Genomic DNA, 24,780 nt, shown 5'->3' with positions numbered 1-24,780 from the left:
ATATACAGAGAATAAGTTTTTCAAACACGTATTATTACTTTGCTGTTTGCTGATTGGTCTTTTTATGAGAATATTTTTAGAAAGGAATGTTTTGCACATTTCATCGTGTCACTACGGGGTTTGACAATGAAGCTAGATTGTTAATTTAATCTTATTCAATCTTATTCAGATAAAATATTTCAAGTAACCCGTGTGATTTATTAACATTATACCTAGTTATTTTCAAAATATCTACTCACAGGCCATCATATTTGAATTTGATCTGATTCGTATTTTACTTAAACCGTTTCAGTAATTGATTCTGGACAACTAATATTTTCTTTCGTCCTTTACTAGTGCTACTCATGTATTAAAAACTGGTTTTATTAGAAATGCAATCAAATAACCCTGGTACTAACTGATATCCAGGTAACACGTTTGGCAGTATCACCTTGACAAAGAACAGATATGTCAAAATTCACATTTTTATTAATCAGTTAGATATATCAATATTTAAAACATTCAAAATAATACAAGAACACTTTATCAGAAAATGATTGGAAATAATACAGGAAAACTGTCAGAATATGTTTGGAATGGTACGTTATACTAATAATTGTCATTCAGCTTTCTACTAAAACAACTCAATTATCAAACATATACATGTTACATTAAAATCACAAACTGCAGGCAAGCGCAATTGATGTCTCGAAACATTGATCATGCATGCAGTTAGTTATTATAATATTCAGGGTAAATATCACAACTATTCAACACTTGACGATCATACAATTCACTCTCAACCATCATACCCATCAAATATTTAGATCATTCATCTAAGTTACAATTGACCCTTAACCGATAAACATTAACCCTAAAAATGATAAACATTCACCTTTATAATGATAAACATTAACCAATATAATGATAAACATTAACCAATATAAGGATAAACATTTACCAATATGATGACAAACATTAACCAATATAAGGATACACATTAACCGTAATACCTACAAACATAACCCCTTTTACCGATAAACATTGACCACCATACTGATTAACATTCACCATCAAACCTAGAAAATTAACCCTCATACACTCCAAACTCAAACATCAAAAATATAAACATTAACCCCTATACCGATAAACATTAACCATCATGCTTACAAACGTTAACTCTCAGAAATACGAAGTTAATCACCGTTCTAACAAATATTAACTCTTATACGACCTACAAAACATACATTTATTCAAAAAACATGAAAAATGAAACATGATTGAACAAAAAGCACCCGAAGAAATATGTACACAAGAGTAGAATACCTTTCACAAAATTGGATAATTAACAAAATACATAGTTACGTGATACTATTCATTAATTTAACATCTTATGTATAAGTCAATACAGAAATCTTCATCTCTATGATTTCAAGTTTGTATTGGGAATCAACAAATTGCACGATCTATATGAAATATTTTATATTTTGGGTGCTAGAAAAGAAACAATTTACGATCACACTAGAAACTGATTATATGCTGACTATTCTACGACATTTGAAAGCGAACCAGCGCTGTAAAAGACTACCTAAATCTTCGAATAAAAACATGGTAGGCAGATTTGTTTATAACATAATGTATAAAAAATGACCACTCAAAATACCTTTAGAGGAAATTTGATTTACAATTGCATACGTCTTAACATGACTGAAACAAAATCAAACCATCTTAGCTCAAATATTAAATCAAACCAAATATTAAGGATACCATTATCAGTTTTATAAAACAAAAGGAATAATATTATGAAGATGTGCAAATGTAGTGTCATGTGTCTTTGTTACCCTGTGATGCTGTGTATGTGTCGGTTAGTGTCTGATAAGCCTTGTAGCTTGATAAATATATGCCTGTCGCCGGTACTTAGCTTAAATAATCTTAAAGCTAGATCTTATTGGCTGTTATTCATTATAAATAATATGAATGTCTGCTATACTTTACACTGATATGTTAACGTATATCATAATTATTGTATATAAATAAAAACGTCTCTCATGCTATATTAATCATTTCAATTTTGTCGTCACCCCCTTGCTTTCGATCATTTAACACCGTTTTCATCGAGAAGTCATGTCCGTTGCACAGTTAAAACGACGATGTTAAAACGAGGTGCTGACCAAATTTGTAAATGTTGAAAATCTGTTGTTTTGAGAAAAAAAACACAAGAATGCACTTGTATTTATATCTTAGGACGGTATCTTTATGTTTTGTTTATAACTGTCAATGAATCGGTTTACGCATAATTTGTTTTTCCGTTGATTTGCGTGTTTTTGGTTTTATATAAGACAAGGTTTTGAAGTATTGAGTTAAAGCTGAAGCATGAAACCGTGTTGCTTCATTTTCATAATACGTAAACAAACTAGCATGTTCTTCCGCAACAAATTGTCCACCATTCAAAAATATAATTAATACTCTTATTCTGCCACCAAATTTGAAAAACAAAACAATACACCACTCATGATTTCCTTTTACATCACTATCCTACAAATTCCATCCGTGTTTCTTTCGATGAATTCCATTGACTCAATGAACTTCATATTGACATGATAAGAATTTTCCATGCGGACAAATTTCCCTTAAGAATATTACGTTTAGTAATTCAAACACATTAAAAAGGTTTTGTTTATACTTAATATATACATGGTTGTTCAAATAGAGCACGCCGATATATAATAGTTTACCTTCATTTTTTAAACCCGATCAAAATGTGCGTGCACTGTTCGAATGACTTTCCATGTCTAACTCCAAACTACCTCCATGAGAAACATTGACAAGAGTCTTCAGGGATTTTTACAATACAAGAGTGTATCCACATTTGTAAGATGTTTCTCAAATATCGTCTTTACACCACCAAAAGCACGTTCAAGCAAAAGCTACGCCGTCTGAAGCACAATCAAATGTAGACATCTTTCCACGTTCACAAATGTCTTATAAATTCCGCCTGGCGTCTGCAAAAAAAAGGGACGGCCTTTTGAGGTTATTATAAAATGGATTTTTCCGAGCTTATATACATATTTGGAATTCCTCCTGGCTTCTGCGTTTAATACATTTAAAATAATCCTTTCGAATATCCTTGTTATTCAAACTGGTGCCTGAAAAAAAGCATATCCAAATATCGAAAAAATACTACTCGGTGACAAAACTAAGGATCACTGAAATGTCTTTTAAATCATGTTTAGCGTCCAACAAATCACTTTTTAGGAAATTTCATCTTCGTATCCGCCAAAGAACTTCTTTGCCCCTATGGCATCCGTCAACATACGTTCACATCTAGCGATTTCTCGGGTAAAACTGACATATGGAAATATCTATCCCTTATATAAGGGTATTTGAAAGTAAAACATCCTCATCAAAGTCACTTCTAAAAATGTACAAGTGAAGTTTTTATCTACGCCTACGAATGTCTTTGAAAGTCTGTTTCTCCTCCACAAAAGCACTTCCAAACAATGCAACACAGCACCATGAAGGCGAGAAATCCACCAACTCCAGCAGCAAGTCCTATGAACATAGATGATTGAAGAAAGGGCTGAAAGAAAATTGTTTCGATTAGAAAATTCTAATTAGTATTTATTTTGCTTTAGATAAGTAATAACAAATATTATCGTAATCGGTAAAAGTCAAAATTAAGCTTTTTTTGGCTAGTAGCAGGAAATTTGACGGCAGTATTACCAGTAAGGGCAGAAATCACGGGAAAAGGGTTTGGTGTTACCGTGATTCCCGTCCTTAGGCCGCTTTCACTTATTGAATGAGGCGAGCGGGGATCTATGTCATTTTGACAGAAAATGTCTGGCTAGTGCCTGTGTTAATTCGCATTTTGAAGCATGTTCGTCGTTGACCGTTTCTCTCGACAGGGATACCGGTCTAAACGTGTACAGTTCAAGCATCTGCATTTATGAGCCATTCGTTTTGTATTTTTTTTTTCAACTTTGTTTCCAATTACGCCGTGCGAACATTCTTCACTTGGTTCGTATTACAGTATAGGGTATTTTTATTTTAGCCAAATTTATTATATGTTTAAGGCAATGTATTTTATTGATGAAATACATGTTCAAGAATGCGTAAAATAGTTCTTTGGCTAGAAAGCACTTTGCCAAGCATTGACAACGGCGCAAATATTGTAAGAGTACACGTAATGTGCAAACAATATGGTAAAGGTAAACAACTTAAGCAAATACAAAACTAAGATCAAATATAATTTCAAAATGTTCTATATAAGGAAATGTCGTATATGTTACTTCGTAAACATTTTTTCTTTCCTCCTGACAATCAAATTAATTTATTTCTTATTCTTATGTCTCGATTATTTTGAAGTGCACGCATCTTTCTGCAAAATCGCATACAGATTTATTGTTTTTCTCTTTGTTCTTGGTATACATAAATGATTCAAGGACATGAACACAGAACTTATGCGATACAATACCATCATACCTAAGCCTGGAGGGAGTCCATGTGAATTATTAAAATTCTGTTGGTGACTCCTCTAACGATCCTAGTGAATGGATTCTTTCAGATATGTTTGTTTGTATAGTAAAGGTAACCGTTGTCGCCTATATAAATAACAGAGATATTAAAGGACTCAATAATTTATTTCTGCTACGTCTCAAGCATTTGCGTTTGTTGACAGAATTTCAATTATAGGCTGAATCCTAGTCAAGACTGGGACAACACGACACATTGACAATACCGGAGGGAACAACCGTCATTATAAGAATCAAATTAAGATTGTCTTCATTCTGGTTGTCATTTGATGGATAATCAGGGAGTTTTTAAAAAAACAATCGGTTTGAAATGAAAATTAATAGGAGTAACTCATAATTATTTTGATATATTGCTTATTCAATAAATTAAATTTGTTTTAAGTTCAAAGTAATTTAATTTATTTAAGCCAACATCAGCAGATTATAAATATAGAAAATATCTTAGTACGTAGATGCTGGATATAATAACGAACATTGTTGCCATTTAAGTAGTACTAATAAAATGTCAAGCTATTAAGGCGGTGTTTTGTCAGTATGTTTTTATATTTTCATATTTTCCATGACTATGAAGTATAAACTATATAAACTTAAGTAAGTGAGTAAGTAATGAGCAAGCTGTACCTGATCCGTTTCAGTTTTAGGTTTTTGAGTTGTGGTACCGGAGCCATCAGCTGGAAAAGAAAGTACTTGTATTAAAAAATAGAATAGCCCTTACGAATTGGTTGTTTACAGAGACGACCCAACCAACATGCTAATACATTTTGCTTTATACCAATGGAATAGCCAATAATTAAAGTGAGTTGGTCTTTTGTTTTAAGGCCTTGTTTAGTTTATGTCTGACTTGTCCACGGCCCGAACAGTTCGATCCCCGGCCTCTGCTTCAATTAAAATAAACGCATTGGAAAGAGGGGTATTCAACACAGGTCCCGTGTGACGTTGCTGGTGAGGGCTCCTCTGGCTATTTAACATATAACGAGCATGTTAAATAACCAGAGTAGTTCTACATAGAGTTACAACCTGTCTGTGCACTATGACACACAACCTATTAAGACCTATTATTTATTTCTCCCTGTTTGGCTCGTGTATAGCCAGTTATGCAACACCTATTGATTGCACTGCTGACACAGAAGGGCCCTTATTGCCAATTGGAGTTGTGTTCAAAGAAAAAGGTCGCAGCGTCTGTTCTTTGATATAATATTAATGTTGTGTGTTATGCCATTTTGTTTGAAGCTCATCAGTCTGGAAGTGGAACATGACGCCAAACAAACAGAGGATTTGATTTTGCATTGTATTTGAATTGTATTGAATACAAAAGAAGGCACTCTTTAGAAAAGTGGTATAATGCAGAATTAGGAATGTCATGAAGTAGAGATAACGTTTTAAATGTAAAGTAAACGCTAGTAAACAGCGAAGTGCATTGTAGACCAACCAGATCATATCGAAACATTTTCTTCGGGGGCCTTTTGCTAATATTTGCATCCTGTTTTTATGTTGACTACACTTCACATCATGTTTCCAATGGTTTTAGGCTAAGACATTTCCTGACGATCTAATCCGAACAATGACTTATTTCTGTCAAGATTTGTGCTCGGGATTATTAAGTAGTCAATTGATCTAGAATATTCTGACATGTTACTTTTCTGAGGACTTGCCATAGGACATGTTGTTTGCATGTACTATTCATCAGGAACACTTTAAAATTAGGCTTCATTTTCTAAAACATAACTTTTAAATAATGGTTTCTCAGAAACGCATCGGAATATGATAACTTAAAATCTAAAATGAAAACGTACTGTTCCAGGTTCTAAAAACTATTCTTTCCTCTTGTGATATAGCTAAGTTTCTCATATTTCTCATAAATCTTTGGAAACTACCTTTGTCATTTATAATTCAGGATGTAACGTCGCCTTAGTCATATCAGTTGTGGTAGTTCTAGCCTGGAAGCAAATTTGCACTTTTCCTGGAAAAGTTTCACCTAATGACTTCTTTATGACCAGCTTTCAGTTACTCATTTCACTCTGATTTTCCCAGCAATATTTTATCTTGACGACGTCGTATCTGTTCAAAGGTCCTGGTCCGTCGAAAATCCCCTCGCAATTCTAGGTGATTCACATAGTATTGAACCAAGGTCCAGTAGTTGAAAAAATATTGTTTACATTCAAATTGACGTATATCTCGATTCATATGGTAAAATTGTTTTTGGTTAAATGTAAAGGTTTAAAGAAAAACTCGAAACAATATTATGATTGGAACTTTACAAACTTATGGCATATTACACCAACTCATAAGTGACTACTCAGTGTGAGACATCTTTTTCTTGTTTCGCACATGCAAATGAATCAAAGCTCAAACCGTAGGGTTATTTCCATATAAATACTTTTCAAGTTGAATTGTTTGTTATTTGAAAAAAATACTGAACATATTTGATCTGCTTGACCTACTTTTATTTACAATTGCAACACATTGTTTGTATTCCTACGCGGGATAAGGTCACTTAAAGGGATACATAGTGGTAACTTTCAACCAATTTTATTTTTCTGATAAGAAAGGTATTTTCTTTTATAACGTTGTTCAATGTTAGGAACACTAGTTGAACTTTCTTCCCATATATGGTGATAGGGGTCGTGTTATCAGGGTCATATCACCTGCAAATTGGTAAAAAAACCCATATAATATATAGGTATTTTATATAATGGTCTGTATCTTTAAGTGTCAAACCGGGGGGACCTGAAAGTACCAAATTATATGTAATGTACAATTTGGCATTCTTACATTACCATTGTGACATTTAAAACCGTTTAGAACGTTTGAATATAAACAAATCGTGGATTTTAAATTTTCGGTAAACAATCTTGAAACACTTCTGTAGTTAAGTAGTAAAATTATTTTAAGACATAAAAATAAAAATGATTTGAGTGAAAATATGTATAAAATAGAGATTTTTCACAATTCGCAAAACTTTTATTTTAACTATTTGGGGCTACTTTTTTCGCCTAAACACTAAGATTTTGTTTATTTTACTTTTAATAAACGATAACATTGGCATGATCCAGGCTCAATGTTCTCTGAACGGATTTATTTTTAATGTAAATGGTTTGAAAATGTTCTGGACAAGCCCGGAAACTTAAATGCCTCAACTCATGTAAGCCACTCCTTGATGAAAATACCTCTTACTAAGTAGTTTTCATTTAATAATCAACCATTCAGTAGTCAGGTTACAGTTTGAATTTCCTGTAACAGCCCTATTTGATCGACCTCTTGAACCAAATGCAAATATAATTCCTTTCTGTGACATATTCAATGATGGAAAGAGTAGGTCATTGCGTGTTCACTACAAGGTACGTCGAAGGGGTTCATGTTTTAAAAAATTGGAAGCGACTTGGGATAATCATTCAATAAAGTAATATTATTTAAACTCAAAAGAGTCCTTCAATCAATTTTACAAATTTCAATGTTTTGCTTTCCCTAAATGATGTGGGAAATTTTGTCAATGGAATGTTTTGTGCTTCGTTCTTTTAACTGCAACTATGTATATCGGCCCACATAGAAATGCAAACCCCAGGTTGTTGCTATTGTTTATTACTGACACTAGTTTACCAAGTAAGCCTTGGTTGAAAGACTGACTGAAATATAATTAACGTAGATCATTTCTGACGAATGTTTCAAAAGTACTATTAATAAATTAATAAAATTAATTACTATTAATAATATTAATGAAACAGAAAATATAAAAAAAATACTTGATTGTCATTGGCCAGCACAAAATTGCAAACAGCAATCAAAAGTAATAGTACTATTATCATAATAATGTTTTACTGTGTTGGAAGTGTACATTGATCTGATAGTATCATGAAAACAAATGGGCTTTTTAACAGCAGTGATGTAGTTTATAATAAAAATGATTCTCAATTTCTTCTTATTTTTAAGTTATAAAAAATATGTGTACATTGAGTCTTTACAAGGGAGGAATGTCCAAGTGCAGATCAGTCTTCCAAATTCCAGGTAGTTTTGAGGGCACCTTATTTTCATTTAGAGGCGGTTCCATACCTGGGTGGTCTCAAAGCGGAAAGAGTTATTCCCGTATATAGCTGTGCTTAAGGAACATCATATCAGAGATTGAAATTACATATCTGAAAAGCTACAAGGGTTTGAACATATTCTGGTGAGCTACTGTACAGACATTTGTAAGTTTCAATAGCGATGCATCTTATCCTGCTCTGATGTAATGTTGTCAATTGAATTCTATGAAGAAGATTTTCGAAAGTTGAGGTGTAATCTTTTAATTTTAAAAACTCTTGCTACAAAAATGCCAAACAAAAGGACAGTAGTTTAAATTGGATCTGATGAAAGATATTAAGATAATAAGCTTAGTATTGATTGTCAAAAATTGCTTAGGCTTTGAAGTATATTCAGTTGCTTAGCTGTTTTTTGCACATTTTAGAACAAAAACTATCTACCTCATCGCCTAAAATTTCAACTTACTCTCCACAAACAATATTGTGATTAGGTGTATTGAACTGTTTTGTTGCTTTAACAATCCTTGTGCCAACTGAAATTGCTTGAAATTTGACAGGGTAAGCCTGTTGTTTTATTGTCAGTAAAACTCTCAAATACAGTGGTAGCTATGAATGTACAGATGTAGCTACATTTTTGAAACTCATGTGCAGGACGTTCGGGCCCTATCGTACCTAGTTTAAGCTACGCCAGTAATTGAACGTGGAATATTTATATGTTTGATTTAATCAGGACATGCATGGAGTGTCTGTTCATTGTCGTAATGAATAACAAGAAGCGATATGCAGATACAGTGGTAATTTACGACCACGATGACATTTCAGTTGGTTACTTTTATGCTTCTCAGCGGTAGGTCCTGATAAACGACCTGGACAAACTAATGTCTTATTTTCTTGTGCAACTTAGGAAAGTGCTGTAAATTGATTATTGAAATACCGTGCAATTCGAGACGGTTTATGCAAATAGAGTTTTCACACAACTGCATTTCCGATTAATAGAACAATGTAAAATCAATATGAAGTTTAGATAAATATTACTTTGTATCTTTTACCTGTTAAACGGTTGATTAATAAATAATTGAATATTTATTTTATCCAGGGCTCGTATTCACTAATTTACTGAGTCTCAGTTTGAGGAAGTTTCTTCAAAGGGGTTCTCACATTGGTTACCATGGACCAATGTAAACAAACAAGAAAGTGACATTAATTTCTTAATAACTTTTTTGACAGTAAAGATATAAAAACATTCCTTAGCTTATAAGAGACTATGATATTTTCTACTTCTTAACGTGTGAAATATTTTAGATTTGCTTGTATTTAAATGATGCAGTCCTTGGAAATATTTTAATTTGACGAAATTTTGCCAACGATGCAACGCTTAAAGTTAAGCCAATGATTGCAAAATGTTTTGGACAAGCCCGGAGTTTTTTTTTAAATTTCTCTACTCTTGTAAGGCACTCCTGGATGAATATATACATCTTACCAAGTTGTTTTCATTGAATAATCAATCATTTAGTAATAATGTTACAGCAAGAATTTCCTGTAATCGATCCGTATTTAATTTCCGTTTTTTGATCGACGTCTTGGATCAAATTTCTGTGTCACATGCAATGATGGAGGCGAGGCACGTATGTCGAATAGATTCATGTAAGTAAAGTAAATATGTTTGTGACCATTCGTGATGTTCGCAACTGTGTTGCGAATTGTAGGGATAAGTGTTGAGCGTTGCTGGTACATGTAGGGATAAGTGTTGAGCGCTGTTGACACATGTAGGGATAAATGTTGAGCACTGTTGACACATGTAGAATTAAGTGTTGAGCATTGTTGACACATGTAGGGATAAATGTTGAGCACTGTTGAAGCATGTAGGGATAAGTGTTGAGCACTGTTCGCACAAGTAGGGATAAGTGTTGAGCGTTGTTCACTCAAATAGGGATATGTGTTGAGCTCGGTTGACACATTTAGGGATAAATGTTGAGAACTGTTGACACAAGTAGGGATAAGTTTTGAGCGTTGTTCACTCAAGTAAGGAAAAGTGTTGAGCGTTGTTGACACATTTAGGGATAAATGTTGAGCACTGTTGAAGCATGTAGGGATAAGTGTTGAGCACTGTCCGCACAAGTAGGGATAAGTGTTGAGCGTTGTACACTCAAGTAGGGATAAGTGTTGAGACCTGTTGACACAAGTAGGGATAAATGTTGAGCTCTGTTGACACAAGTAGGGATAAATGTTGAGCACTGTTGACACAAGTAGGGATAAGTGTTGAGCGTTGTACACACAAGTAGGGATAAGTGTTGAGCACTGTTGACACAAGTAGGGATAAATGTTGAGCTCTGTTGACACAAGTAGGGATAAATGTTGAGCACTGTTGACACAAGTAGGGATAAGTGTTGAGCGTTGTTCACTCAAGTAGGGATAAGTGTTGAGCGTTGTACACTCAAGTAGGGATAAATGTTGAGCTCTGTTGACACAAGTAGGGATAAGTGTTGAGCGTTGTTGACACATGTAGGGATAGGTTTTGAGCGTTTTTCACTTAAGTAAGGATAAGTTTTGGGCGTTGTTGACACATGTAGGGATAAGTGCTGAGCACCTTTGACACATGAAGGGATAAGTGTTTAACGCTGTTGACACATCTAGGGATAAGTCTTGAATGATGTTGACTCGTATAGGGATAAGTGTTGAGCGCTCTATTGACACGTGTTAGGATAGGTGTTGAGCACTATTGACTCATGTAGGGATAAGTGTTGAGTGCTATTTACTCATGTAGGGATAAGTGTTGAGCACTATTGACTCATGTAGGGATAAGTGTTGAGTGCTATTTACTCATGTAGGGATAGGTGTTGAGTGCTATTTACTCATGTAGGGATAAGTGTTGAGTGTTATTTACTCATGTAGGTATAAGTGTTGAGCGCTATTGATTCATGTAGGGATTAGTGTTGAGCGCTATTGACACATGTAGGGATAAGTGTTGAGCGCAGTTGACATATGCAGGGATAAGTGTTGAACGCTATTGACTCATGTAGGGATAAGTGTTGAGCGCAGTTGACTCATGTAGGGATACGTGTTGAGCACTATTGACACATGTAGGGATAAGTGTTGAGCGCAGTTGACACATACAGGGATAAGTGTTGAAGGCCGTTGACTATTATAGGGATAAGTGTTGAGCGCTGTTGACACATGTAGGGATAAGTGTCGAGTGATGTTGACATATATATCGATAAGTGTTGAGCACTGTTGACTCGTGTAGGGATAAGAGTTGGGCGCTGTTGACACTTGTAGGGATAAATGTCGAGTAATGTTCACATATATAGCGATAAGTGTTGAGCGCTGTTGACTCGTGTAGGGATAAGAGTTGGGCGCTGTTGACACTTGTAGGGATAAATGTCGAGTGATGTTCACATATATAGCGATAAGTGTTGAGCGCTGTTGACTCGTGTAGGGATAAGTGTTGAGCGTTATTGACACATGAAGGGATAAGTGTTGAGCGCTGTTGACACCTGTAAGGATAAGTGTCGAGCACTGTTGACACATGTAGGGATAAGTGTTGTGCGCTGTTGACACATGTAAGGATAAGTGTCGAGCACTGTTGACACATGTAGGGATAAGTGTTGAGCACTGTTTACACATGTAGGGATAAGTGTTGAGCGCTATTTACACATGTAGGGATAATTGTCGAGCGTTGTTGACACATGCAGGGATAAGTGTTGAGCGCTGTTGACTCGTGTAGGGATAAGTGTCGAGCGATGTTGACACATGTAGGGATAAATGTCGAGCGCTGTTGACACATGTAGAGATTAGTGTTGAGCGCTTTAGACACATGTAGGGATAAGTGTTGAGCGTTATTGGCACATTAAGGGATAAGTGTTGAGGGCTGTAGACACATGTAGGGATAAGTGTTGAGCGCTGTTGACACATGTAGGGATAAATGTTGAGTGCTGTAGACACATGTAGGGATAAGTGTTGAGCGCTATTGACACATGTAGGGATAGGTGTCGAGTGATGTTGTTACATGTAAGGATAAGTGTTGAGCGCTGTTGACTCGTGTTGGGATAAGTGTTGAGCGCTGTAGACACATGTAGGGATAAGTGTTGAGCGTTATTGGCACATTAAGGGATAAGTGTTGAGGGCTGTAGACACATGTAGGGATAAGTGTTGAGCGCTATTGACACATGTAAGGATAAGTGTTGAGCGCTGTTGACTCGTGTAGGGATAAGTGTTGAGCGTTGTTGACACATGTAAGGATATGTGCTGAGCGCTGTAGACACATGTAGGGATAAGTGTTGAATGCTGTAGACACATGTAGGTATAAGTGTTGAACGCTGTAGACACATGTAGGGATAGGTGTTGAGCGCTATTGACACATGTAGGGATAAGTGTTGAGCGCTGTTGACACATGTAGGGATAAGTGTTGAGCGCTGTTTGCACATGTAAGGATAAGTGTTGAGTGCTGTTGACTCGTGTAGGGATAAGTGTTGAGCGCAGTTGACTCACGTAGGAATAAGTGTTGGGCGCTGTTGACTCATGTAGGGATAAGTGTTAAGCGCTGTTGACTTATGTAGGGATACGTGTTGAGTGCTGTTGACTCGTGTTGGGATAAGTGTCTGTTTGGTTTGTACGTTGTTCAGCCCTCTTTTAGTGTCTGTTTTAGTCGTAGCATTGTTGGCTTCTGGGTAAGTCATTTTTTTTCCATTGTATTATTGTCCTCTTCGTCGAATACCACCTATACACACGTTTTGTACAATGGGCGATTTGGCTGGGAAAGTCTCGAAATCATAAATTATCAATGAGGTAGTTTCATTGGTACAAGCTCATTTTACGGTTTTGAACCAGTTTCCGCCGTTTCAGTACAAAAAAATATGCAGAAAACCTTTCAGCCATGGAGGCTTCTGACATGCCAGAGCTTTTGAAGAATATTTTATTGTAACATGTGAATTAATTGCAAAATGTTGTCTCCCCTGCCTCATGCATATTCATTTAAACGAGATTGTGTCAGTCAATTGTCCCATGGTATTTATGAAGAGTAACGGAATTAAGTACCGTGACTGCCGACGATGTATTGTCTTGTTTGATTCCCTCTGCTAGTTTGGCCATTTTCCTTTTTAACTGTGGCTTGTTTTTTCCATAGAACGTACTACTGAAACGAGCTGTTCGTAGATACGTTCCAACTGTTCCTTCCTACGCCCTGTTTCTCATGTACAAAACCATCTGTATCCGATCCGATTCATCTTAGATACAAAAATCATTCCATATAACGTAATTATAAATTTTTGATAATATATTCATTTTAATATATAGCATTAATTAAATCATAATTACCTGTGCATGGAATGGCTAGGCTTATCACAGATATGAACAATAACGTCATCGTTGACGTCAGCAGACAGCAGGACGGAAGTTTCATCATGACGCGTATGACGTCATTGACGAATAACGTCAAATTTGGAGACATTTTGTATCACTTTTAGATCGTTTTCCACACTTGGTAATATGGTATTTTGTTATGCATCTGCATTCTTCAGTCTGAAAAGAAACAAAAAACATTCTTTATTGCAAACAGGTGTAAAATTCGTTAATAGCAAACATGTTTGTTAAAGCTGCACTCTCACAGATTGAACGTTTTGACAACTTTTTTTTATTCTTTTTTGTCTTGAAACGAGCAAATTTTTGCGAAGACACATGGAAACCAGTTATACAATACTGCTGACAAAAAATTAAATCGCAGATTTAAATATTTAAGTTAAAAAATGATGTTTTATGCATTCTTCTTAAACCGTTGGTAACGGATTAAGCCATAAAATATAAATTTTCGAACGGAAATATAGAAATCTGCGATCTGATTTTTTTGTCAGCAATCTTTTATCATTGGTTTGCAGATATTTACGCAAAAATTTGGTCTTTCCAAGACAAAAAATACAATAGTTGTAAAAATGGTATATCTCGGAGAGAGAAGCTTTAATGTTTGTTAATAATTGATAAATATCTAGACCTATGTCAGCGACGGCACCACGGTACTTAATTCCGTTATACTTCATAACGTAGTCGTTTTACGTGGTATCCGACGATATGCCTATGTAGACAATTGTCTAAAGTCTAATTACAATACTCAACCTTTAATACATCTACTTCAGTGTGTGTATACCACGTGATAAATTGCGTCATAAATGCTACGTCGGAAGGCAATATTTTGATATGAAAAAAGACTTTAAACAAAGATAACTTCACTATATCTTCACCATTTTAAATGAAACATAGCGCAGTCTACGCCGCTTACGGAGCCCAACCTTCGGTCTTTTACCAAAATTTGATTGCGAGTTTAGTTTCTTAAAACACTTCGATAAACCTTTTCACGATACCGCCGTCTGACGGAGCACTGTCAAACATTATTTTGGAAACAGGTTTGTTGAAGTGTTTAGTGAAACTAATGACCTCATCAAATTTCGGAAATAAATCAAATGCGGGGCTCTTTAAGCGGCATAGACTGCCCTTTGTTTCATTTAAAATGGTGTTGTGTATGAAAAGTTATTTTTGATTTAAGTCTTCATTTTAAGCAAATTTTTGCCTTCCGACGTAGCATATATGACGTAATTTATCACGTGGTATACACACACTGTACTTTGCAAATGAAATTTTTCTGATAATGAACATTGAGTCATTATTAAGCTTTAAATATAAATGCAGAAAGTATATTATGTTTTGATTTAAGTTAGAAATATGTGTTCATGTTGGTTAAATTGATCAAATTATGACACATTTAATATAATTTGTGAGCGAACATACTGCTTCCCTCTTTTGTATGAAATGGCGTTTGTGCTAATTATGGACTGATTGTTCAGAAATTTGTTAAATTTATCAACGTTGTTACGTCACCATTGAGACTTTGACCTGTCAGAACATTGTTAAAGTGAGCATCGTTATAAACGTCATCGTTGTTAACTTTTAAATCTTTACAACTCTAGAAGAATACAAATTGAAACACAAGTATTTCTAACAAGATTTCAGGCAAGTGTTTATTTGTACTTGTTAAGATTTAGAGATTTTAGCACATTATCGAATATTTCACGTTTAAAATTTAACAACGATGTCATTTATCAAAGTTAAAAAAAATCTAAAAAAATCGGACCATTGTTTACTTTTAAAGCTTTACTGCTCTGGAAGTTAAATGGATGCACTGGGTTCTGCACTACTTCAAACACTATTTGGGTCACCCTTTTCTTTTTAAATATATGAGCACACCATAGATTACGTTTTTAAGTTAACAGCGACGCCGTTATCACCGTTGTAAACTTTAACAATGTTCTGAGCAATCGTCCCTGTAAGTGTTTGTTTATGAACACATAACAGTTTTTCGTGTTAAGATAAAACTCTGATACTGACTTGTTCGCTCGTCCGTATAATTGTTTACAGACATTACACCAGTCAGATTGAAATGAAAAGCTTTTAGTAGAGAACATCCACTTACATTAAAAGTTTTAACACAGATTCTCAATCAGATCCATATAATGATCCGTTTAAAAGACACACAATTATTGCGAGAGATTTCTTTCATAATGAGCTTTTAACGCTCTGGCAAATTGAATCAGCAGCTATAGTGCCACAAATGCACTATCAAACGGAACTCCTCTGCCATTTTCCATCGATAACAACCAGAGTTGCATTCGGAACTCCTCAGCCATTTTTTCATCGAAAACAACTTCGGATGTGTGCCGATGCGTAACTAAAAGTAGTTCGTAAAATTAATATTAATACGTTTTATTAATTGTATCGTTTCAAGGTGTTAATTGTATTACAAAGTTCAAATTAATTCCCAGTAAGGTGTTTTATTACAAAATAAATTAATATTTCTTAGAGTAATATCATTACGCTTAACAGTGGAAAATACGATCTACTTGCAGCGTAGGTAAATGTAAATAATTCTGACATTGTAAACCGTCCATATACCTGCAAGGTTATTTTCGAAAGTAAAGAGCCGAAGTGTTCCGATTGATGGACTATATTGTACTTCACTGGGAACAGCATTTCGCTTATTGCAAGATTCTGGTCAATACAGGTTTTCCGCTATGTAAATATCAATCATAGATTTTATTAGAAATTGGAATTCACACGGAAACCTCCCTCCCCCATGTGATTTTCAAGCACTAAGATCAATTAACTCTGTGTCATGCTTATAGCATTAGCTGTTGCAGAGGGATATTATACTCTTACCCGTTTGAATAAGATATTTTCAATACAAACTATAAGATAATTCACCAAAACACAATGAATCTAAACAAAGTAGAGGAAACCATAGGGACAGGCCTAGTAGCTAAACATTTAACAAGGCTCATGTTTGGGGGCAAAATTTTAATTTAAAGCTGCACTCTCACGGATTGACCGTTGTGACAACTTTTTTGTCTGGGAATGAGTCCATGTATGCGTTAAAGCTGCACTCTCACAGATATACCATTTTTACAACTATTTTATTTTTTGTCTTGGAAAGAGCAAAGTTTTGCGTAAATATCGCAAACCAATGATATATGATTGCTGAGAAAAATCAGATCGTAGATTTTCATATTTCCGTTTGAAAATTAATGTTTTATGGCTCAAACCGTTACTAACGGTGTAAGAAAAATGCATAAAACATCAACTTTTGAACTTTAAAATAAAAATCTGCGATCTCATTTTTAGTCAGCAGTCTTATATAACTGGTTCCATGGGTCTTCGCAAAAATTGGCTCGTTCCAAGACAAAAATAAAAAAGTTGTCAAGTCGCTCAATCTGTGAGAGTGCAGCTTTAATGTCTGGAAAAAGTGATATAATACAGCTGACAAGAGATCAGATTGCAGTTTTTTCCTATATACGTTCGAAAATTGATGTATTATGGAGAGACGAACGCTTTTAGAAAAAATGAGGTTTTTTCGGCATTTTTCCTTGTAGTTTTCACTTCAATTGAGATCTGGGGGAGTGATTGCGAACAGTCTCAAGTCTGAGTTCCGACTCAAGACTCAATAGGGCAAAACTCCATTTCATTGTGATTTTCCTTCTATTAAAGCATTAATGGTGAAATTTGCTGAAATATATTATTTTGTAATGTTTTACTGTTATTTACCAAAATAAATGGAATAAATATATAAAAAAAATTCTTGAATGAAAAAGCTTTTCTGAGTCTGAGTATAGACTTGGACTTGAGACTGTTCGTAATCATGGCGCCTGTTCTTTACTGAGTTATCTTACATGACTAAATTGATGGCATTGCTGATTCTTAGAAAGAAAAAAATAAGATAAGAGTCAAAACTGTCACTCAGTGAGAGTGCAGCTTAAACGAACGACAGATACAGTACAAGAGACACACAATGCCACAAATCAACAAAGACATAATATTACAAGTTACGGGGTTAGTAGGGGACCCTGTAACGTATATATCACGTCGACAACCTGTTTACATCTTTCATGTTTTCATAGAAATCGGAAAATAGACGCCATTTTGGTACGATATAAATTTGGTGACCCAATATGGAAAAATATGTTCCAGTTCTTGACCAATGACATTGCGCCATTCATGTTGGAGGCGTGATATATTATGTAACATAACATGTTGGCCTTACCCAATGGCACCGGATTTTCAAACTCATTTTTTTTTAATCTTATAGTTCCACACCAAAAAGTACGATGCCAAAAATGTGAAAAAAATAATTATTTTTTTCTTCATAAATACGCACTTTGCATAGTTGAAAAAAATGATACTTATTCACATTTTTTAATTAAAGCTGCACTCTCACAGATTGACCATTTTAACAACTTTTTTTTTTACTTTGTAAAGAGCAAATTTTTGCGTAAATATCTGCAAACCAATATTGGTGACAAAAATCCTATCGTGGATTTCCAAATTTCCGTTCAAAATTTATGTTTTATGGCTTAAACCGTTACTAACGTATTGTTTCTAACGATTTAAGAAAAATGCATAAAACATCATTTTTTTGAACGTAAATATAAAATCTGCGATCTGATTTTTTTGTCAGCAGTCTTATATAACTGGTTTCCATGGATTTTCGCTAAAATTGGCTTGTTCCAAAACATAAATAAAAAAAAGTTGTCAAAACGTTCAATCTGTGAGAGTGCAGCTTTAAAATTTAAACACAAATCTGTTATGCGTCAACCTACGTTGTGCGACTTTAACATGTTGGTTGCTGTGCGTGTTGCTGTGCGTGTTGTCGTCTCATTTCCAATTTAGTGGTCAATCAAACAAAGACTTGTCTAATCTCGATCATCTAGACGCTTGCATCTGATCCGGGTCCTTACCGTTCAATGCTCTGTATTGAGGTCAAAGACAACTAAATAAATTTCCTATATAGTCTATAGTCAATTGACCAATTTGCATGCAAGATTACACTGATTTCTAGTGCTTCGCGACCCACAACACCATATTATATATGGGGAGAAAGCTCCACTTGTGTACTAAACATTAAACAACAGTTAGAAAGAAGTTTCTCCTAAGAACAATCAAATTGGTTGAACGCATAAAGTGTGTGTAAGGTAAAATGACAATATCCGGTGTACGAGTACAAAAAATGCGGTGAAAATGTAGACAATAAAACGTAATCAAGTAGTTCCAGCATATTCAGCCTGCTTTTTTTTTTAAAAAACAACACAAACCTTTCAGCTTCAAACCCTATACAGACAGGTAACCAATGGTCTGAGATGGTTTAGCCATGCTTTGATTTATTGCCATGTGTCAACTTAAAGAAATAATAAATGCAACAATGAGTAGGCACTTCCGAATTGGGGTGCTTTGCCCTTGACATCATTGACATTGATCAATGCGCCTGAATGATTGAAACGAAGACCTTTTGGACGGATCGCTCTTCTAGAATGTATTTGATAAACTACGTCAATCGGAACACCTCGGCCATTTTCGGTCGAGAAAAACCTCGGATGTATATGGACGTTTTACCATGACAGGATTATTTAAATTTAATTACGGTGCGAGTAGATCGCGTAGTGATTTCAATATAGCAGTTAACGTAAGGACTCCACTCTTGGGAAGTTTACTTATTTATGCAATAATACACTTCACTGACGATCAATTTAAACTAAGTAAAACAAAATGTATGTTAAACATTAAAATATTTTCTTATCTAAAATTTTACGAACGACTTCTTGTGATGTACCGGCATACATACGAGGTTGTTTTCGATGGGAAATGACCGAGATGTTCCGAATGCTAGCATGTATTTGATATACTACGTAGATAACAAAAGAGGCCCAGTCTGCGGACTATCGTTTAAATAATTAAGCATTTCGTCTTGAATGACCTTACAGAATATACAGCATAATTATTGCATAGTAAATATGAAAATGTGAACAATCAGATCAACAAAGGCACCGACTTGAAATAGACGACATTTCAAAGCGGTTAATTTATTAAAAAGTGGGTTTACTTTTGTTCTCAAAGACAAATAGGTGACGTAATAACTTAGTTCGCCTGTTTGTTTATAAATTGATCAATGCTCAGTTCCAACGAACTCAATGCTACTATTAGTTTAAACATATTTATTTTACAACGATTGTGACACAAGTTATTACAACATTATATTAATCACTCTCGTTGGCACGATTTTACACGAGAGTGTGGTCTTGTGTTGTGGGGAAAACCGGAGAACCCGGAGAAACCCACTTGTCCGGCTTGGTGACCACAAACCAAACTCACATGCGCCCAAGCCGGGAATCGAACCCGGGTCGCCTAGGTGAGAAGCGAGTGCGCTAACCACTGCGCTAACCGGACAACCAATGCTACTATTGTATTTGCACACGATGCAGACCCATTTCTTTTCCATTTATTTCTGTATTTATGTATTGATGTGATTATTTAAATAAACTAAATATATTGTTGAATATTACAACTGACTCTTCATAAACCGGTCAAAGTGGCGTTTCAGTGTTTACATTTAATGAAACAGAGAAACCTTTTCATACTTTGGATGTAATGTGTGCTTTCGAGCAATCTTCTTTATAGTCCGATTCGATAATTGCTCACATTAATTAAATGAAAGAGCTTTTCAAAGTGATTCAATTAATTAGGGCAACCACTAGCGGATCCAGGGGGGGGGGGGCACACCCGGCGCACGCCCCCTAAAATTCCCGGAGCTTACATGTTCTTTGGTATGGAAACAATAAAATATACTATATTTTCCTATTTTTTCTTCGCTCGCTTCGCTCGCGTATCTTTATACAACATTGCCTTTTGAGATGTACTCGTACACAACACAGAGTGCACGCAATTTAAACGTTCCCGCCTTCCCTTACTGTAATAATTCGGCACTAATAGTAAAAGTATCTGAACATGGGTTCACAATTATACATGTATCTTCCCTCGTTTTTCCCGCTTAACGAAAATATACAAATTATATAAGCCACTTAGTCGTCCTAATAGAAACCTCGTTATGATATTAGAACTATAGGTATGCCCCTTGATCTGCTAGTGCAACCTTTAGAGTGATTAAAAGTTACGCCCCCCCCTAACCCAAAATCCTGGATTCGCCCCTGGCAACAATTAGTTTGCATAATACGATCGATCCGTAGCTCCAAATCCAAGAAATCTGCCACGAAATAGTTTTCTTCTTTATAAACTAGTCACTAACACCTCGAATCTGCAGTGCTTAAATGGTTAAAGCTGCACTCTCACAGAATGACAGTTTTGCCATCAATTAAGTATCTTTCTCCGAATCAGCTGATTTTGGTATCAGTGCCTTCATTTCAGTCATATAAGTTAACTCACAATAGTCTAAGACCATAACTCAATTCCTTTGAAAACTGCTGAAATTTTCCTCTTTTTTTCTTAAAGCGTTTGTTACGCTTCTAGCCATAAAACATTTTTGAACGTAAATATATAAACTGCGATTTGATCTTGTGTCAGCAGCCTTATATCACTGGTTTCCAGACATTTAAACAAAAAATGGGATAATTTCAAGTAAAAAAAAAAAGAAGTTGTCAAAAATGTCAAATTGTGAGAGTGCGGCTTTCAAGTGTGCAATTATTTGCATCAATAAATAAAATAAGTTTTTATTTTGGTAAATGCGTTCGAATTACCCTTTAACTTATTGTCGAGAGTTTCGTCTATTTACCCAGCCTGTGTTTAAATCTACCGATTCACCTCATAAATTAATTCGGTCTGACTGCTGATTTATAATAAAAAACTGTACAGCAGATTAAAAAAAAATTGCCATCCCTTTGGACAAAATATTATTTCAAACACTAAGCCTAAAATTACCCAACTAGCTTAAATAAAAAAAAATCTTAAAATATCGTGATTGAATTTCCCTCCGAACTTTAAAGAACAAGCTTTTTCGATACTCCAAAAAGCCAGCTTCATTCCAAATCCATTTAGAAGAAATATCAAGCAGTTCCAAACCAAAACTGGAAATGCCCATGATAAACCCTTTAATGACTAACTGTATAACAATCTAAAAGCACATACATGTAAAACGTTTTAGGAAATAACTCGTGTCATAACTCGTGTCCATAGGAAATAACTTATGTTCATAGGGAATAACTCGTGTTCATAGGTAAAAACTCGTGTTCATAGGGAATAAATCATGTAAATAGAGAAAAACACATGTTCATTGGGAATAAATCATGTCTATGGGAAATCACTCATGTTCATAGGGAATCACTCATGTGCATGGGGAATAACTCATGTTCATAGGGAATAACTCATGTGCATGGGGAATAACTCATGTTCATAGGGAATAACTCATGTGCACAGGGAATAACTCATGTTCATAGGAAATAAATCATGTATATAGGGAATTACTCATGATCATAGGGAATCACTCATGTGCATAGGGAATCACTCATGTGCATAGGGAATGACTCATGTTCATAGGGAATCACTCATGTTCATAGGGAATAACTCATGATCATAGGGAATCACTCATGTTCATAGGGAATCACTCATGTTCATAGGGAATAACTCATGTGCATAGGGAATAACTCATGTGCATAGGAAATCACTCATGTTCATAGGGAATCACTCATGTGCATAGGGAATTACTCATGTGCATAGGGAATGACTCATGTTCGTAGGGAATCACTCATGTTCATAGGGAATAACTCATGTTCATAGGGAATCACTCATGTTCATAGGGAATAACTCATGATCATAGGGAATCGCTCATGTTCATAGGGAATCACTCATGTTCATAGGGAATCACTCATGTGCATAGGGAATAACGCATGTGCATAGGGAATTACTCATGACCATAGGGAATCACTCATGTGCATAGGGAATTACTCATGTGCATAGGGAATGACTCATGTTCATAGGGAATCACTCATGTTCATAGGGAATAACTCATGATCATAGGGAATCACTCATGTTCATAGGGAATCACTCATGTGCATAGGGAATAACTCATGTGCATAGGGAATCACTCATGTTCATAGGGAATGACTCATGATCATAGGAAATAACTCATGTGCATAGGGAATGGCTCATGTTCATAGGGAATTACTCATGATCATAGGGAATCACTCATGTTCATAGGGAATCACTCATGTTCATAGGGAATAACTCATGTGCATAGGGAATCACTCATGTTCATAGGGAATGACTTATGATCATAGGAAATAACTCATGTGCATAGGGAATCAGTCATGATCATAGGGAATCACTCATGTTCATAGGGAATAACTCATGTTTATAGGGAATAACTCATGTTCATAGGAAATAACTCATGATCTCTATGATATCCGTATACTCTATTTACATTTCATGGATATTCGTTCACTTTTATTCTTGAACATGACCTTAGTGCACTAAGCTTCAACTTTTAGAACCGATAAAAAGTCATTTAGAATGTGACAACTTAAGGCGATAATCCGTAACAAATGTTTCACCTTTAAATAGAAAATCGAATTGAAGGACAAATCAGCACATAAGAAAGTATGCTCAACACTGACGTCAAGTTCTTAAATTGAATCATCGATCAAGCTCTCCGTTGGATTAGCCAAGAAAAGACCTCAAACCGCACGTAATTGTACTTTTTTGGACGCAGCATCGGCGCTTTTAATTTAAGTTACTTAAACGAGTAATATACAGCTCAATACGGTTTCCTCAACCTTATTATTAATCACAAACCTAATTAGAAAATATAGATTAGAGTTATATGAGAAGTTGAGTGAAAGCCGTTGGTGAACTTTAAGGGCGTCACAAGGTGTAACAAGAAAGACCATTGATGCAAAACATCAGAGGGCGCCTCGAATTAGTTTACAAAGTTAACAAATTCGTTGGAAATTAATGAAAAACGAATTAGGATAGGATGAAATATGATGCATTATGCACTATAGAAATTCATTAACTTCTGCTTAAAATCTAGCCTTTATCAATAACTCGGCCTCCAAGGTCAACCAGGAAAAAAGGCGTTTCATAAAGGTCGTTCCCTCCAGGGGGCTCCAATAAAAAACGTCATATGGTGTTGTTAAAAATACGTTCAAGCCGTGGCTACCTTATGGTGGAACGCAACTATGAACGAATTTTCGAGTTAGGGACTGTTTTCACTTTTTCAATATTCGGAACAGTTTTGGATCTACGAGTGTTCAAATTATGCAACTGCCGTCAATTTTGAGACGTCTGTCATATTTTTGCGTTCCAGCTACAATCACCGATATTTTCATCAATTCTTTGTTTACCGCTATGAAATTTCAACCTCAAGTGCGTTTTGTGAAAACGCTCACGCACATATATTTTTCTTTCTTTTTTTACGTTATTTATTTAAAATCCGTCTATAACGTCATTTTTCGCGGAAAAAAACGGCGTCGTGTTTCGGTGAAAAAGGTGCGCTTTTCTTTAATTCTTGAAAAAACTGCTCGTTTAATTTTTGATTTTTTAAAATACATGTATCCAATGTTTTATTACAAATCGCCTGATATCAAGAAAAGGGTATACCAATATTTAGACAGTAACTCGAAAATTCGTTCATAGTCGCGTTCCATCTTAAATAACGTTGCAGGGTGTTATGAAAAGTTATGTTCCAGGTTTGGTTTACAATATAGGGCTTCGCATGGTGTTTTGTTCTTGTGATCGTCTGCACTTGATACTATATGCAAGCTTCTAAACTTATGTCTAAAAATACTATTTGCAAGTTTCTAAACTTATAACGTACCAAAGGGGTTAACTGGTGCAAAATGACCACAGTGACCCATTAATTATAGCTACAGCTGTTTAATTATGTAAATAAAAAATCAATACTTGGAAATAACAGCTGTAGTTTAAAATAAATCACA

At 35.1% G+C, this 24,780-nt stretch overlaps 1 long non-coding RNA gene across 2 annotated transcripts in view; it reads right to left on the bottom strand.

Moving 5' to 3' along the window:
• Positions 1–450: 450 nt before the first annotated feature.
• LOC128237008 (uncharacterized) overlaps positions 451–24,780 on the bottom strand; it is a 37,079-nt gene continuing 12,749 nt past the window's right edge. For both annotated transcript variants that reach the window (XR_008261474.1, XR_008261475.1), the window contains exons 2-4: positions 13,841–14,044; positions 5,133–5,182; positions 451–3,559 (exon numbers count right to left, since the gene is read on the bottom strand). This is a non-coding gene — a long non-coding RNA (uncharacterized LOC128237008). The remainder of the gene's footprint in view (positions 3,560–5,132; positions 5,183–13,840; positions 14,045–24,780) is intronic.

This window comes from Mya arenaria, chromosome 6, assembly GCF_026914265.1.
Source record: "Mya arenaria isolate MELC-2E11 chromosome 6, ASM2691426v1".
NCBI lineage: Eukaryota > Metazoa > Mollusca > Bivalvia > Myida > Myidae > Mya > Mya arenaria.
Note: the sequence above shows the minus strand (reverse complement) of the source record. Positions and strands in the feature narration are given on the sequence as shown.